We start from the raw sequence: 11,323 nt of genomic DNA, 5'->3' as shown, positions 1-11,323 counted from the left end.
ACACACACACACACACACACACACACACACACACATATATATATATATACACATACAAAACACACATGTACAAAAAATATTAGTTAATTTCAAGGGCCTTTTCAGATATACTTGGGCTAAGCATCTCTAGATGAGACTATCCTACATAACCAAGGTATACTCTATCTCTAATGATATCTTCATATAAGTACCAAAAGAGGAAAAGACAATTGGATGGCATAAGGCCATCTGAAGACTGAGGTCTAAGTTGAGATTATAATAAATATCTATAAGCCAAGAAATATTTGGAACCACTAGAGGATGAAAAAGTAAGAAAAGACTCTCACACAATGTGAGAGAAAGTGTAGCCTTGCCAACATGTTAATCTCCGTTACTGGTTTCACTGCTTTGAAAGAACGTTTCTAATGGTTTGGACCATTAAAGTCATGTTCGCTTATTAAAGCAACCAAAGAAAAGCAAGATACCTCAAACAAGTAAGAATTTGCCTAAGAGAGAAAATAGGAGACAGTAGGTAGAACCCTTGACATGAGCTTAACCAGGAAATAAACAACAGAAATGGTAAAATGGACAGGAGAAATCCCACGAGGCCGCAACCCTATACCAAGAATTACAGGCAACCAAGTAATGCTGAGCGTGGGGAAAATAGTCTTACCCAAGGAAGAGCGCACCAACTGGTTTTCCAGTTCAAACAGCCATTCCTGAAAGCAGACATACAAGTAACATTATACACATGGAACAGGGTGTGTGTGTGTGTGTGTGTGTGTGTGTGTGTGTACATGTGTTACTGTAACAAGAATTAATGAAAAAGGGACATTGAACTTGAAAGAAATCAAGGGGATGAATTGAAAAGAGAAAGCATAGAAAGAAATAATGTAATAATATTATAACCTAGAAAAATAAAAGGAGAATATTTGAGTGACATAGATTCGAAGTTTGAACCTGGGATTTCTCTGTACTAGTTATGTGTCTCAAACAAGTTATTCTTCATCTCTGATATTTAAGTTCCCAGTAAGTAAGATGATGGTAAATTCCCCTGCAGGATCATTGTGAGTCCTGTCCTCCTATGAAGTATTTCACTGTAGGCATGCCAATGGTATTCTGATTCAGGGACTAGAGAAATAGCTTAGTGTTTCAAACCAAATATTTCTCTTAGAAAATATCGGAGTTCAGTCTCAAGCACCAATCAGAGGCCTGACAAAAGCCTGCATCTGCAGTTCCAGAGGAACCAACATCCACTTCCCGACTCCAAAGGCACCTGCACTTATATACACATATTCACACAGACACACAAGTGTGCCCATAAATTAAAAATAACAAAATTAAATTTGTTAAAAAATATTCTGCCTTATATCAAGTACTCAATGATTTTATTGATAATAAACTCAAATGAGTTATGCAATTAAAAAGTACTATTTTCCTTAAGACGCAACAAATATTTTAGCAAGGATTTATTAGAGCCTAAGAAACTGATTTATGTCTGAATTGACTGCATAATTTTAAATGTTTCACCATTGTTTGTTTATCAAATGTTTGAACCTTTTGTTCAAATTGAATATCTACAATATTTAGAAATTCCTTAGGTGTTATATGGACCATATTCTGTATGATTATTTTCTTGTCTAACCTCTATTATCCTACCTAGTTTATAATACATAAGTAATGGATCAAGACACAGTGTTTGCTGTTGGCCTGGATATAAGCTAGCCATATATAGGGACAAAATGTAGTACCAGAATTATCCTAATTGTTGGCATCATAAAGTTGAAAACAGTACAATAATTTTCACAGAATCCAAATCAAACATGGGTACTTTCAGTCATCCCTAATAAAAACACACAAAAAAATGAATGAGATAGCAGTAATTTAACCAGAGAAATCATACAGGAATTAAGAAATTCAGGCATTTCAGATTCTAGGATCATTTATTAATTATACAAAGTAGAGAATCTAATGATAGCTACTCAAAAGACATATAAGAAAGGTAAAAAAAATTCTAAGAACTTATGTTGTTAGGAACTGCAGCTCCATGAAAATTAAAGTTGTCATTATTTGCAAAAGATTTTATTTCATACATAGGAAAAGACGCTACCAAAACTTTCCAAACTATTGGAAATAATAAGTAATGATATCAAATTTCAGGAGGAAAAATCAATGTGTAAGAATCAAATTGTTCTACATCAATAGCAAATTACTGAAACAGAAGTCATAAAAGCAATTCAATTTATAACATCAAATATAACTAAGAATAAATTCAACCAAAGAAATAAAATATACCTATTAACAATATTACAGGCACTGAAGAAAGATATTAAAGAAACATATAAATATGGGAAAATATACTATGTTCATGGATTCATAGAACCAATATTTTTATAATGTACACATTATCAAAAATGATCAAGAGATTTAGGGCAATTCCTATTGAAATACTCATGGTAGTCTTCACAGACCTATAAAATTCCTTAAAACTTATATGAAAGCACTTACCTTGCATGTGTGTGCACACACACACACATGCACACATGCACGTACACATGCTTGCACACATGCACACACACATTGCCACTGCAATAGCTAATGCCAGAAAAAATCAGGAAGCAGTACACCAACTGATTTAAAATGTATTATGAAGCTGTACTCTTCAGAACTCTGTGAAACTGCACTGGCATAAGTGCATGGTCCAGAACTCACATAGCCAAATAAGCTGATTCTTGACAAAGATGATCTCGCTGGCAAAATTAATTGTGCTAAGAAAATTGTTTATACACTCAGACCAATGAAACTAGAGTGCCGCCTTTCACTGATTATAAAAACTAACTCAACTGAGTTACAAAAATAATGTAAGGCTAATTACTAGAAGAAACTGCTAGAACAGAACAAGAGGAAATGTTTCTGGGCATTGGGATTAGCAAGGATTTTCTGGGTATGTCACAAGAAGCACTACAAACAATAGCAAAAACAAATAAATATGATGACACCAACCTGAAAGCTTCCTTCAGCAAAAGAAATGACACAGAAAAAATTTAAATGGACAATAAACATGAATTTATATTTCACAAAAGATGAAAAATAAATAGATATGTAAAAAATGTTCTCTGTTGCAATTATCAGGAAATGGAAATCAAAACCACAACAAGGGTCAGCAAGGCAGCTCAGTAGGTAAACAGGCATGCGTGGTGCATACCTGACAGGTTGTGCTCCGTCCAAGCATTGCATGATGGAAAGGGAGAACCAACTCTTGAAAGTTGTCCTCTGACATGCACACACATTCTATGACATATGTGTGCCCACAGTCATACACTGACATCACAGACACATTCAACAACTGTAAAACGTTGTTTCTTTCTTTTTCTCTTTTTTTTTTAAGAAGTCACTTCAGTAAGAATAGCTATTCTCAAAAAGATTGAGGAGAAGTTCTGCTGAGACGATCATGAAAAGGAGAGCCCTGCACATTGCTCATGAGAGTGCAGCTTGCTACCATCGCTACAGAAACACTATGTCAGTTCTGCACTTCTGGTTATATGCCTTTCACTTAGTACAGTAAAGACTATCTAGATTCTCATTATAGCACAATTCATACAGACTAAGAAGTAGAGACAATCAGGGAGTCTAGTAACTACAGAGTGGATTTTTAAAAGTATAATAAATAAATATAAACAATAGAATTCCATTTAACTGTAAATGCAAGAATTCAAATCAATGGTGAAAACATGGATGTCACTGGATATCTGGAGATCATTATGTAAGTGAAATACAGCAGGCAGAAAGCTTGCTCCATAGGAAATATAAGAAAGCTGATCCTACAGAAGTTGAGAGTAGAATGGGAGCTTCCCGAGGCTAATGATAAGGACGGGAGGCGGCACGGTTGAGATACCAATACTAAGTTGTCTTCAGGCAGGAATCAGAAGAGGGTTACTATTGTAAAGCACAGAAGCTACAAAGAACCACAATGGTGTCTGTACAACCCAAAAGTGTGAAGAAAGGATTTTAGAAGTTTCTAACCATACAGAAATAATATATGTTTAGGAGTACATGTGAATTTAAGTATATTTAGGCACTCCGTAAAAGAAAATAATAAATGTTATATTCTCTACTAATATACACATTTTATAAAGCTATGCAAGTGAAAATTAAGTTTACTTTTAAATAAATCTATTTACCAGCTTCCAAACAAATTAAAAATGTAACAACTTAGCTTTTATATCACAAAAATCATATAAACTATTTCTTTATTCACTCATTTAACAAACCATTTAATGTTTCATCAATTTCCATGTGGAGGTATCATGTTTGGCACTAGACTTAGTGCTTAAAAATAATATATAATTTGTTTTTAAAAACAGAGTTAGGTAAAACAACCAGTGAAAATAAACCATATTGGGCTGGAAATGTGGCTTAGTTGGCAAAACACACCTACCAATCACAAAGCCGTGGGCATGGAACCCAGAGTCACACAAATTGGCATAATGGTAACTCCAGCACTTGGGATACAGAATCAAGAGAATCAGACTCTCATGGTTTTCCTCAACTACACAGCAAGTCTGAGGCTAACTTGAGAGTTAGAAGACTTTGTATCATAAGTAAACGAATAAATAAAGCTTACATCTACAGAAGTGCAATGTAAGAAAATTTAATTAGTTAGGAAATCAGTAAAGGCATCTCAGAGAAAATTAGTTGTAACATTAACTTTATAAATTGTTTTACTTCAAAGAAGTGAACACAAAAGTGAAGAAATGAAAGTGAAGAATGTTTAAAAATATCCAAATATTTTTAAGCTGCTATGAGGGAAAGACATGAGTCATTCTGGAAGAGACAATGACTGGGTTGCAAGATTAATATGAAGAATATAAAGTGACTATTGCAAAAATTTAGGTAAAACTAGATGGCTCTCTGAACTATGGATATAGCTTTGATATATAGAGAGAGGAAGGAGATTAAATGCTTACTTCCAAGGAAGATCAAAGACTAGGGAACAGGTGCATGTGTGCCCAAGCAGATTCGGAGAAGGAAGCACCTTATGAACATTTACATGGCAATCCTAAAGGGAAGACTTTACTTGAGAGGAAGAGTTTAATTTGGCACATAGGTTAGTTTGGAAGGGATAATGGTCATTCAAGGAAAAAATGTGCCAGGCGTGGTGGCGCACACCTTTAATCCCAGCACTCAGGAGGCAGAGGCAGGTGGATTTCTAAGTTCGAGGTCAGCCTGGTCTACAAAGTGAGTTCCAGGACAGCCAGGGCTATACAGAGAAACCCTGTCTCAAAAAAAACAAAAAACAAAAAACAAAAAAAACAAAAAACCAAAAAACAAAAAAAGGGGTGGGGAGTGAGAAGGCAGTACTTAGAGACAGTCCAAGGTGGAAAACAGATATGGTAACTGTTCAGAAATAGACTACAGGTATTGTAGAAAGTAATGTGTTCAGGGATCCAAAGTGGTCAGGGTCTTCTAATGCTGCAAAGGTTAAGGCTATCTTTGAGAGCAAATAGTTTTCTACTGCACTTCAAATCCCACTTCCTTCAGTCTCTCTGGCTCTTAAATATAATTGCACAAGTGGAGAAAGAAATAGAGTAAATGTAGGATTCACCACCTGCTTTCAGGCATGAGGGTATAGAATCATGGAAAGTAGTTGTCATAGATGAGGAAGTGCCCCAAGGAAACTGTACATGGATGGAGTGATTTCAGCAATAAAGGGGACGCTATGAACATTTCCAGACTAGTACTATGTGGATTTGCTACCTTGTCATTTCTTGGATATAATTTACATCTCGTCCCCCCTTCTTCTTCCCCTTAAAAAGCAGTGTTGTAAGGTAAACTTGATAAAGATTAAATCACAGAGTTAAAGTATAAAATTTTTGACACACTGATTAGCCCTTGAAGCCAGCGCCGCAATGAAATAACAGTTACTCACCACCCCTAAAAAGTGTGGAGCTACTATCATTCATTACCCTAAAACTGTATGTATCAATAGTATCAGGCATTGTGAACTTACTTTGCTTTCCTAAACTCCATATATTATTTTGAGAATTATCCATGTAGCAATAATTCAGCCCAATTTGTTATTTTGTGTTAATCGTTTATATTAAAATTTATCTCTGTCTTTGAATGGTCATATAGGTTGCTTAATTTTTTTATGTCATATAAACAAAGCTGTTAGAAACATCTGTGTATAATTCTAATAAAAACATTTACTTTCCTTGCTCTTTCATTGCAGAAAAATGCCAGATTACCCAATAAATGTATGTTTGATTTTTTTAAAAAAGAAAGATATCAAATTATTTCCAGATAATTTTACTTTTTGACAGATTTTCCACATTCTCACAAATACCTGGTATGGTCACTCTTCTTAATTTCAAACACTTCAAAACATGTGTAGCCGTATCTCAAGCCTTTAACATGCGATTTATCTAACAGATGCTAAACTTGAGCATATTTCTATGTGTTAATATCTTTTGTGATCAAAATCTATTGACTGTTCAACACAGTATGTATTTTCTTAATGTACTGCATTTTGAAAAATTCTCTAACGAATAAACTCTTTGTAAATATTTTTGTACAGCATGTATTTTATTTATTATATTAATAATATTTTCAAATATACAAATTTTAATGATGATAAGATGTAGCCTATTCATTTGTTCTTTTTTATGCCTTACAAATGAATCATACTCTTATCATTTCCTAGTAAATAACACAGTTGATTTGTTACTACAGATTTCAAGTGTATAGAACAGGATCTGACACACATTAAATATCAATAGTAATAAATATCTGACAAACAAATGAACAAGTACTAAACTGCATATTATAGAAACTTAGTTCACAGAATCCTAGAAAGCAAAATGTTCTTAAATTCAAAGTACAATTCAGCTTTTTATCAAATCTACTATGTAGACTGGTTCTTCAAGAAAGAACCCAAATTTTTAAAAACTCCTGGCATTTAAGAACCTGACATTTTATCTCTGGAGATGGTATGTTCTACCCTATCATCTAAATTTGAAATTCTACAGAACTGACGTTTAAAGCAGTAAATCCTTTATCTACCTCTGTCCCTTTCATTCCCCCTGACTCAAGTCCTGTGTGAACCCTTGTAAATAAATCAAGGCTGCTCAATTCTCGAAAACTCTAATTGTGCCAATTATAAATAAGCCTCAGGATGGATTTCAACCAGCAGCAGCCCCAGAACCATTATCTGCTACTATAATCCATTATTTTTCTTTCATAATTAATTTCTCTAAGTAGGTCAGCACTATTCCTTTTATTTAAGTGCTGTTCCAGCAATCCTGTTTTCCCAACACCCAAAGCCAACTGTAACCATGTATGGATTTTCTATTCAGTATACCAAAAATAATCTTATAAAATCACTAAATCAGGTAGTAAACATCTTTTCCTAATGAGCAATAAGAGAATGTATTTTATTATTCCACAGCTGCTTATATGCTGACTCTAGGAAGTAAGGGCCTAGTGGAAATGTATATAAAAAACTATATGTCTTCTAGATACATGGGTGTTTATATAGGTGCTTAAGAAAATAAACACATGAGAAAAATTATACATACATACATACATACATACATACATACATACATACATACATACATAAAAGAAAAAGAAACAGTCTGATTTTCATGAATTTGAGCAACTAAACCACTAGGAACAGTTGTTACCTCAGCTATAGATTGGCAGTTCTACAAGCACAGAACAGAGAAGTATGATATGTGTTCTATATCAAACATATCATAGAGTAGAACAAATAGTGGTAGGGGCATGTGCACCTACAAACATGCACGCCTACATATACGATCACAACACAAACGCTGTTCTTTGACCTTATTTATTCATTGAGAGATGATTTGAAAAACTTGTGGCATCTCCCTTTCTGTTCACAGCAAATTAGACATTGGAACTCAGGAACGCTCCTGAGGTTGGGGCTGGAGAAGTACTCTATTAGGGTCTACTCCTATTCAGGGGTTTGGTGGAGGTCTGAGGCCTGTAGGTTGGAAGGCCAAGTAGAAAAAATAAAAAATTGCTTTATATAAAGAAAAATTAATCTGGCCCTAATTTGATTGGATGACACTTTTGAAAACATTATCACAAGAAGAATGAAGCTACAGCAGGAAAGTAACAGTATACCAAACTCATTGTCATAGAGTGCCACTTACTAATAGTAACCTAACAGTAAACCCAATTCCTTGTCATCGAGTGCCACTCACTTCAAAAATATTTTTATTAATTCATTAATAATTTTCTACAATGCTTTTTGATCCACCCAGATCCAAACCATACTTCCCCACACCCTTCCAAGTTTGATTCAGTTTTCTCAAATATGCATTTATGACTACCTCACCTTATCCAATTCATGCCGCCCACATACTCAGGGCTGTCGGGCCATTCACAGGCCCACAAGTCAGAAGCCACATCTTTAGTGAAAACTGACTCCCCATGTGCTTGAAGCCATAAAGGTCAAAAGCTCCTCAGTTAGAAGGGTCTAGGCTTGCCCTCCCCCTTGCTTAATTAACTATTTCCCTATGAATTTTGTGCCATTTTTTTTAACCATTCCAGGTGAATGCTATATAGGTCACCATGGTCAAGAGCAGACTGAATAGAGGGAGGAGAGATACCTCACAGGAAAAGGTCTGCATGCAAGAGGCTCAGGGTACCACCCTAGTACTGAGAATATACTGGTAAGATTTTAAAAATTAATTCTCAAAATAAATGTAAATTTAAGAAGAACTACAATACAAGTTTTAGACTGAATTAGCAAGGTCTTTTTCAAAAGATAGTGAGAAAAGAGGTCCTTGAATTTTTAATGAAAAGAAATAAAAATTAGCTTCCACTGCATACTGTTGAGGGGTGAATCCAGAGAAGACTAGGTTGAATATCACAGCCCAACACTCTGAACCTCCACTGACTGTGCTGTCACCAGAGCCTGTCATTCAACTATTTACTTTTGATCTAAAAATATCCTAGTCAAAAAGACTGAATGATTACTCCACAGTGTAGCCCGTATTTAGTGATCTGAGAATGAAATTTCATTTCATGCAAGCAAATGGTTTTGCTCTCCCAATCAACGAAGAGCTTCATCATGTGGGAACCATCATTACAAGGGAATGTGAATGACAATTTTAAACAAATGGATTATAATAGAAATGTCTAACAAGACTATTTTTCATAATGATATTGCCATTAGAAGAAAGTTAAGGTCTTTCTTTTCACTTAACTTATGAGAAAGAAGAAAGGCGATGGGGGGGGATGAATGAATGAATGAATATCTTTTGCTTCATAGTTACCCCTCATGCTGCTTAGGAACTCCAAGTCACTTAGACCTAAACATACAAAGCTTACTCCTAGCGATGAGCATCGTGGCTTTGCTGGGGTTGAAGAGGGTTTGTGGGAATTTTAAGAGTCTATTTTTGAGCACTGCATCTGTGAGACATATGAAATTCATTTGGCCAAAGCAGCATTGTAAAACTAACATTATCAAGGGACTATTCCTGGGAAAAGAACATCACAGTGACATGTAGGAATCTTTCCTTCAGAGAAAGGGAGGTGGTGGTTGGAGCATGAACGAGACTAGGTGGATATTGCTTCCAACTGGATCTTACTTACACTGCCCTTCCATAGCACTTAGTGATGGTATGGGGAAGAAGTCTGACCTCTCCATGGACTTTGATGCTTTAGTTATAGTGTGACACACCCACTGAGCCAAGTGTGGGCATCTTCTCTGGGGTTACCTTCTGTGGGACTTGAGAAAGTACTTCCAGAATGACTCACTACTCAATGCACATTAACCAAAGACATCTTGCCAGTGAAATAACATAACCAGCCCAGATATTTTCTAACTTCCTGAAGTAAAGTATCTCATTGGCAGATTCATTCTCATTTTCCCTAGTCCATACTCCACCAAACCAATGCAAAAAGAATAGGAAGAGAAAATAAACGTAAGAAAAACAATAAGCTAGTGCCCTCTTCAAAGCCTATAACATTATCTAGAACAACAGCACGGCCATTGTTTGTGCTGCCCAAGCCCTGCATGGCTGCTAGCTTACCCGATGTCCTGAGGGAATAATATACTAAGCAGATTAGATGTAGACTGATGTGTTCACGCCATCGCTGCCTCACACAACACACACACTGTTCTTAGTGTCTGAACACATGCGGGCAGGTAAACCCAGAAAATGGGCACTCCATGTTGGCAGGAGGGGAAGAGGCTGCCAACAAACAGGGCCTGTTTATTATTTAACAGTTGGTACTGCTAGAGGCCTGGCACAGCTATAGAGCACTCTCTGTTTCACTGCAAGTCAGCCTGATTATGAGAGCGTGTGAGCCAAATTGTGTTTACCATAGTCTGTGAGAACTTCAGTGCCCCCAACAGACATGGAAATTCTTACAATAGCTCTCATCCAAACAGAAAATCATCCATGAGATGGAGGTAAAGGGCTCCAGGTGCTTAAATCTTGTCTCATCAGCTGGCTGTGGGTCTCCCCAGGCTTTTGCTTTTCCCTTGCTCAAGATAAATCCTTCCTTTCCAGTGCCACAGAATCTAACCCTCTGCTTTTGGTTGCTTTATTTTGGAACCTACATGAACCAAATACCATGGGAGTCACCCACCTACTTGTATCGCTTAAGCCATACTGCAAGTGTGGCTTTCCAGCCAAAGCCTCTGCTGCCCAGGACAGCTACCCCCTGCTTCTTCTTCGCCAGGGCTGCCTCTGCAGTCAGTCTCTTGTCTGCCAACACGGGCCACAGGTGGATGCCTTCCTACAAATCCAATCAGTGGGATAATGTGCTACTATCACAAGAGTGGACCTTAATGACAAAGAGCCCTGCTTAGATGGTCACCCCATTAACTCTGATTCGATTATTCTGCCCCAGAAGAACACTTGGCTTCACAACCACAGATGGCACCTGCCCAACAGAAAACCTGTAGAGAAAGTACTCACATGTGGTTCATACGTTGTCAAAATATTAAATTTGATGTTAAAAAAATACATGTGTCATAAGAACTCAGAGGCACTGGCTCCCTAGAAAAACCCTCACTGCGTTTTCTTAAAGGCAATCTGTGGCCAGAGCACAAGACTGCTGTGTTAACCAGGCAACATGGATAATCTAATCAATTCCTTTGAAATTTAACATAAATCAATATTCCCTTTAAGTATAAGACCCTGAGATTTTGTCTTCCATATTGAACTTAAGCAATCTTTGAAAATTTATATAATTTCTTTCTTTTTTTAATTTTTTACGAGGTATTTTCTTCATTTACATTTCAAATGTTATCCCAAAAGTCCCCCACCCGCTCCCCCACCCACTCCCCTACCCACCCACT

At 36.3% G+C, this 11,323-nt stretch overlaps 1 protein-coding gene across 9 annotated transcripts in view; it reads right to left on the bottom strand.

The window, feature by feature from the left end:
• The window catches only part of Zbtb20 (zinc finger and BTB domain containing 20), a 751,404-nt gene that overhangs the window by 492,126 nt on the left and 247,955 nt on the right, over positions 1 to 11,323 (bottom strand). For 7 of the 9 annotated variants that reach the window (XM_029470523.1, XM_029470521.1, XM_029470520.1 and 4 more), the window contains exon 4: positions 653 to 698. The exons of the other annotated variants lie outside the window; for them this stretch is intronic. The gene's annotated coding sequence lies outside the window, so the exon portion shown is untranslated. The remainder of the gene's footprint in view (positions 1 to 652; positions 699 to 11,323) is intronic. 9 annotated transcript variants of the gene reach the window in all.

This window comes from Mus caroli, chromosome 16, assembly GCF_900094665.2.
Source record: "Mus caroli chromosome 16, CAROLI_EIJ_v1.1, whole genome shotgun sequence".
In the NCBI taxonomy this organism is placed as follows: Eukaryota; Metazoa; Chordata; class Mammalia; order Rodentia; family Muridae; genus Mus; species Mus caroli.
This window is presented reverse-complemented; position numbering and strand designations above follow the sequence as displayed.